This window comes from Branchiostoma belcheri, unplaced genomic scaffold (genome assembly GCF_001625305.1).
Source record: "Branchiostoma belcheri isolate BF01 breed outbred unplaced genomic scaffold, Haploidv18h27 scaffold64, whole genome shotgun sequence".
Lineage (NCBI taxonomy): Eukaryota > Metazoa > Chordata > Leptocardii > Amphioxiformes > Branchiostomatidae > Branchiostoma > Branchiostoma belcheri.
In genome coordinates, this window is record NW_017804287.1 from 1,467,965 (window position 1) to 1,474,659 (window position 6,695).

Genomic DNA, 6,695 nt, shown 5'->3' on the forward strand with positions numbered 1-6,695 from the left:
ACATCATACGCCTGAGCAATACGAGGGATTCAGTGTAATGTTCCAAAATAAGAACCAAATCTAGTTCACGAGACAGCTTTTGGATAAACTCATCAACAGACGGTTGGTCGTCAGAAAGTCCCAGAGGAAAGCCGAGGTCGTACGCCATGAAATTCCTTGCGTGGGTAAACGGGGAACGTCTTGCCATGATGAACGGGGTGTGGAAAGTCTCGGGATGTTCAAGAAAAGATGCCACAAAATCTGGTCCTGTCAGCCCGTGGAAATGTTTGCCCAGTCTGTACCAGTTGAAGACAGAGCGAAGTTGGTCTAAAGGATGCCTCAGTATAGAGATATACACAGTGTCAGGAGGCATGAGATGGTCCAACAACGGCCTATGGTAAACTGTGTGATCGACCAGCACGTTGTAAGTACCATCCGCAGATGGTATGAAGTCTTCCTGTTTCAAGAAGTTGGGCCAGCCGACGTCAGTTTTGACAACTGGTAGAACGAAAGTCAGGTTGTGTTCGCAGCCGAAGCGTTGGAAAATACAGGTTGTTGTTGTGCTTCCTGCTTTGTGTATTTTCACGAACATGACGTTTTTCTTCATGTCACAGATTTCTTCACCGTGTTTGCTCGAAAATCTCCTGTTAATGGTATAAAAATAGAAGTCGTTGATGCGGCACAACCAGAAATAAGCTTAAGGTTAAGTTAGAAGGAATTGATAACCGAACAAGATCATACATAAAGTTAAAGCTTAGTCTTTATTTCATAATGACTTGTACCAGTACAGATGAACTTTCATGCTATTCTATTTATTGTTTATATCGGTATTAGTACTCTATTTCATACGTTGCTAAATAGATGTAGATTTTAGTAGACAATGTATTTGTATTGAATATTTTAAAAATGGTTACCGGAAAAACACGATATAACTATAGCACTAGCTCATTACCTGTTGGGGATTTTATAAAGTGGTCTCCTGGTGGAAAGCGTGAGTCCATCATCATACATTGTTGCGAAGAAATAGCTGAGGCCCACATAAATGAGGAGAGATACAAGCACGTAGATGTACGGTGTCGAAGTCATTCTTGTCGTGTGGGGCGTCCTGTAGTCACCTACGCAATAAACAGTGAAATGACTACCTAGCTTCGGTTAGGGACGTCTCTCGGATAAGACGTTAATGGAGGACCCATGTAGTAGGAGAACCACACCCCACGCACGTTAAAGAACCCACCATACTTAAACTCGGGGGTCCCTCGGGGGTCCTTTCCGGTGTGAATCACAGTCTTTTGGCCGCACCTTAGTTAGCGCCGCTCCATCCAGACCCTTGCAATTCAGCTCATTGTAAGCTCCTCACAATTCAGCCCTTGGCTGTAGAGTAGTCGGCCCACGCCAATAACCAATAACAATAGCTACACATTTTCGCCTAAGTCAAGTGAGGAAATTGGCGTTAAGTCTCTTTCCCAATGGCACAGTGCCAGGCCTGTCTGGGGTTTGAACCCATGACCTCTCAGTTCTGGGACAAAACTTCTAACTATCCCGCCAAAAGATATTATCGGCAATAGCTCAGATCCGAGCAGAGACTAGCCTGGGTTCCATCCTGGTTAGTTTACGTCCGCTCCTACAGTCGCTACCACCAACCATCCAACCATCCTGGTTAGTTTACGTCCGCTCCTACAGTCGCTACCACCAACCAGTGGTAGCGACTGTAGGAGCGGACGTAAACTAACCAGGATGGAACCCAGGCTAAGCAGAGACATCAGGTGAGCTTTATATGACAAGAACAAGAAAAAAATATACCTTTACGAACCTTATAAACTCTTGTCATGGCCAGTGAGCGAGCTGTACATGTGATGTGGCATATGCTTCTTTCTCTGGCACCGATATCTGTGAGTCCAAGTCGAGTACTTTTTTCGTGAACAATAGAACGAGAAATGGTTTAACGCACAGACGTCGTGGGAGGCTGGTAGAGCAGAATGCTTGTTAAGTACAACAAGACGTTGCTATGCTGGAGATAGTGTTGAGTGTCACTCTATGGGGTATGACGAGTCTACAGGTAGTCAGCCAGTCTAGTGTTGGGTGGGGGCAGTAATAGCACTTTAGAGTGTGACGTAGTTAGAAGGTAATTCGATGTCATGGATGGCTAGCGTGGTGTTCCTAATGATGTATACAAAAGAAAACAGTCTTGCAGCGGGGACTTTCTGTCATTATCTTCGGCCGAGTAGGTATATGTTTTCGGGGCCATGTGTTTGTTTGTTTGTGTGTTTGTGTTGTCAAGTGTTACTCGAGATGACGAGAGCGGATCTTAATGATGTCTGGTACATTGGTAGAGTGTGACAAAAATTGATTAGATTTTGGTCCCTCTGAGACTGACAAAGGACTGAAACACGTCGTTCTCACCTTTCCTAATTCGTTTAATCGCACTGACCCAGATGTTCTTTAGTTAACCGTTCCTTTGCGATGGCTAGTGTACGTGAGAAAAAATATCCCGCAAACACTGTCGATGTCATTTTTAAGGTCTTCTACAGCACAATTAATTACGACCAGAAATGATACGAGATCATAAAGGTAAGGCTACACGTAAAACCTTATAGGTCATGTTCCAATCATGAATTACGAAAAGTTGAATTCACCAATGGTAGTAAAATAGGGTAATATTTACTTTGTAAAAAGTATCCCACTTCGTTCCTTCCAAACCATGGCACAGCTGGAATGCTCAAGAACGTGGCCGAGTCCTGTGTACAGTTGGTCATCATCTTGCACCTGTCAAGACTTAAGCCTTGCCTGTCTGTCTGTCTGTGTGTGTGTGTGTATGTGTGTCTGTATGGGTTTAGGTTAGGGTTAGGTTAGTACTAAAACACGTGATTAGGAGACTCATGTTGGAATGATATGGATCACGTTCTGAAATAAAACATGTATTCTACTTAACAAAGTTCAGTTTTCCCTGATTAAGAAGACAGAAAGGTCATCAAAACGTTGGCACAGTAAAATATATGACTCACAAGTCAAATATTTGCATTGGTACATTTTTATTTGGAATTTGTACGTTTGGCCACGTTTGGCTGACGTTAAGGTACCAGACTGAGTCCCCGCCTAACTTTCTGTTAGAATCAAAACAAATATTGAGTCAAATTTGACCCCCGAACACTACTGACATGACTTGCTCCCGAATGGTTGCTTGGCTGGTTGGTTGGTTTTACTGACCGAACACCAGTCAACCATGGCCGAACCGCCCGACAACCCCGGAATATTTTGAACATTTTGAGACATTCAGCTGGCTCAGCCAAATAGTACCCGACCTCGCAAAACAATAGCAGACCCAGGCGACCCTGCTTCGACCTACTCCAAACCATGATTGTGGGTTGTTTGTCTAGTGTTCGTGACGCAAACTTTCTTAAACGGGGACTCGAATCGGCCGTCTCACTGGAAACGGAAATTTGAAGCCAGCATCAACATCGCCAAGTCCAAACGTTGCTGACTTTGTTGCCATCATCGGTGGGTCCTTAGAATCTGGGGAGGTAAACATTGCACGTCGTCAGAAAACAATCATTGCTTATTCAATACTAAAAACTGGTGGTCACTATGATAGTTTTATCCATTTGCTAGAAGGTATCGCCATTTTTTGCCGTCGTCAGGAGGAATACATTTGTTTCTTTAAACCAATCTCCCTAGTCTTGAAACACTATTAGTGGGACACGCCCCAGAAAAAAGAAGACACAACAATTTTCAACATTGCTTATTACTAAATGGTGCTGTTACATCTTACCTGGTTACCTGTGAGAAGTTTTCTAGTAATGTATTTGCTTTTTTTAATTCAGTCCCTAATCTTAAATATCATTGTAATTGCGATATCAAAAACAAATTTAAACGTGTACAATGCTAATAACAAATACGTGATTATCTCTGTATTATCTTACCTCTTGTCGATTTTACCTCTGCAGTGGTTGTTGGAATCTGATTCCCAGGGTTTGAATGAAGCCATTCCTATCGTGAGAAAAAAGGAAGAGGGGGATCAAGAAACTAATAATGGCCATGGTGTCCATGGTTTTTGGATAATTCGCGGATAATGAAAATTACTTACGTTGATGTCACGTGTGTGTGCAGGCATTGTTGGCCCCGACCCGGGAATATCACATGAACTGTTCCGTGCCCATGTAGCAGTTAACTGAGTTTTGTCAGCTGACCGGATAGATGTGGATGGCTATGAAAAAATATATGAGCGTTTTCATATACATCAGTGCATGATGAGTTTACAGGCTGAAGCTAGGGTTAGGTCCTCTTTTTTAAAATGATTCGCAAGTAGTGATGTTAAAACAATGATTTGTGGAAGTCCTGGCATAATCAGGTAAACTATATACTTACAGTGCTCGAGTCCACGTCAGACTGTAGTACAGCCGTCATCAGCCACAGTCCAACGTTAAACGAGGTGGCGACAACGATGACGACTGTCACAACTATGACATGTCGCCATCGGCACACTGGGATGATGTTTCCTCCAGCTGGAAGAAAAGTTTCCTCACAACTTTGACCAATTACATATTAGTCCTTGTCGCAAGACGTTGTACGGCTGTTAGCAATTAATAATTTTACAATGGACAACATTGAAAAAGGAGGCCATATATAACTTAACGCAAGTTTTCTATATACCTAGTTGCAACAATGCAAGATCTGGGAGCTGCTGTAAAAAAAATGGAAAAAAAGACAAGAAAGTAACTCAAAAAGCCTGAGTCTAACTACACTCAAGATAAAATGTATGAGATGTTGAACAAAATGTATGAGATGTTGAAAGTTGAAAAGTTTGTTTCAACCCAAAGGATTGTTCTCACTTAGACCTTTGACCCAGTAGTGACGTTACACTTCAGAGAGGTCACGTGACAAGTCTCACTGGGTCAGTCTACTGAAGAAGACCAGAGGGACTGGCCGAAAGCTCTAAGCGAGAACAACCCCATGTGTTGGAACAAAAGTTTTAACTTTAAACGTAAAACTACCAACACAGATGAACTTTCGTAAAGGTATTAAATTTGACTTATAGCAATTGGGACATTTCATTTAGTAAATCAATCATTTACCTTCTTCTTCCCTTCGTGCTTGCGATGTGTTTTTCACAGGCTCGCTTCTCTGAGACTTATGCATCTCGGGCCGACCATGTGATGAGGCGAAACCCGCGTTTCGCTTCTCTTTTTCACCCTGCCCGTCCACCGCCGCTGAAGTGGTGTCGATATCGGTATAGTCGTAAACGTCGATACCGGTATAGTCCATGTCGGTATAATCGTGATCATCAGTGTACGTATAATCGTGATCACCGGTGTAAGTGTAATCGTGATCGCCGGGGTCATGACCACTGGTGTCATGATCACTGGTGTAAGTGTAATCATGATCATCAGTGTAAGTATAATCGTGGTCTGTTGGGTTCTGGGAAATATCATCCCCGTTGAGTTGAGGCGGTTCTTTGTCTTCCAGAACGTCAACGTGGATTCTGCTGGTCATGTCTACGTCGATGAAAACATTAATTTTTTTATTAACCGTGAACTGTATTTAATAATTGATTGTAATCTAATTAATTGAGTCCTCTCGGAAAGCTGAAAAAACGTTCCTATGTATTTATGCTTCTGCCTTGTGACATACATATACTGTTTTGTCAAGTATTTCTGAGCTGAGGTCAATAAAATGTGAAAATACAGTCCAACTACTGTAACATTAACACCTGTGGTTATCGAATATCCTTTCTTAAAGTTTGTTTCGTAATGACAAACCAAGAAAAAGAATAGCCGTCCCTAATAATTTGCATTTTTTTCTATCGGTAGAATGGTTGTCCATATCATTGTATATCATAAAATATCAAGGCGTGACATGAAATGCAAAATGTCAAAACTTTACAATATCACGCAGACTGTACAGGTACAACAGCTAGTTTCTGGACGGCTTTATAATGTATGTAAGACTCCTCACCACTTGTTAATGAGACTTCCCGACATCTTGAGTTTGTGGTATTATCTTCAATGAACGATGCTTGCTTTCCATTTTGACCGTGGCTTTGGTCGGTAACATCAAAGTGGTACGATACAAGATACGGTTCCTTGTAGTCATCCTCACTTCCATCTCCTGAAAGGAAAGCGAATTTGATATTTCTATTTGTACATATGCATTACATTTGCTTTGATCACAGTGACCAGTTTGCTACGTATATGCATCCGCGTCGTAAAGTACATAAACTATCAATTACTGTAACAGTACCTACAATGAAATGTTTACATTATGGTATGAAGAAAACATATATTTGTTGTTCAATAGCAAGATAAAACGAGGGTTCCAAATCCTAATACCCAAAGGTGTTCGTACATTGTGCTGTTCTGATTCTGTCTCATTGATTTTAGAAATAAGGTTATAATTATCATAACATACATATCTTAACGTATGGTTTTGTCTACCCATATTACAAACATTCTATACGCAAAAGTACTATACTGTGGCCGACAGACATTTATTTTGACATTTAATCATTAATGATAAAAATTACATCCGCATTTACATAATTTATGCCTGGTGATCCATCTAGTCACTATCAGGTTATGCTGACCACAAATATGCAGTAACACACACACACACACACACACACACACACATACACAGAGAGAGAGAGGAGGGGGGGGAGGGAGAGGGAGAGAGAGAGAGGGAGGGGGGAGAGTATTCGACCAAAAATATTATTTTATTTTCAT

At 41.6% G+C, this 6,695-nt stretch overlaps 1 pseudogene; it reads right to left on the reverse strand.

The window, feature by feature from the left end:
- Nucleotides 1–5,238, reverse strand: LOC109483318 (annotated as a pseudogene).
- Between the last annotated feature and the right edge of the window lie 1,457 nt (nt 5,239–6,695).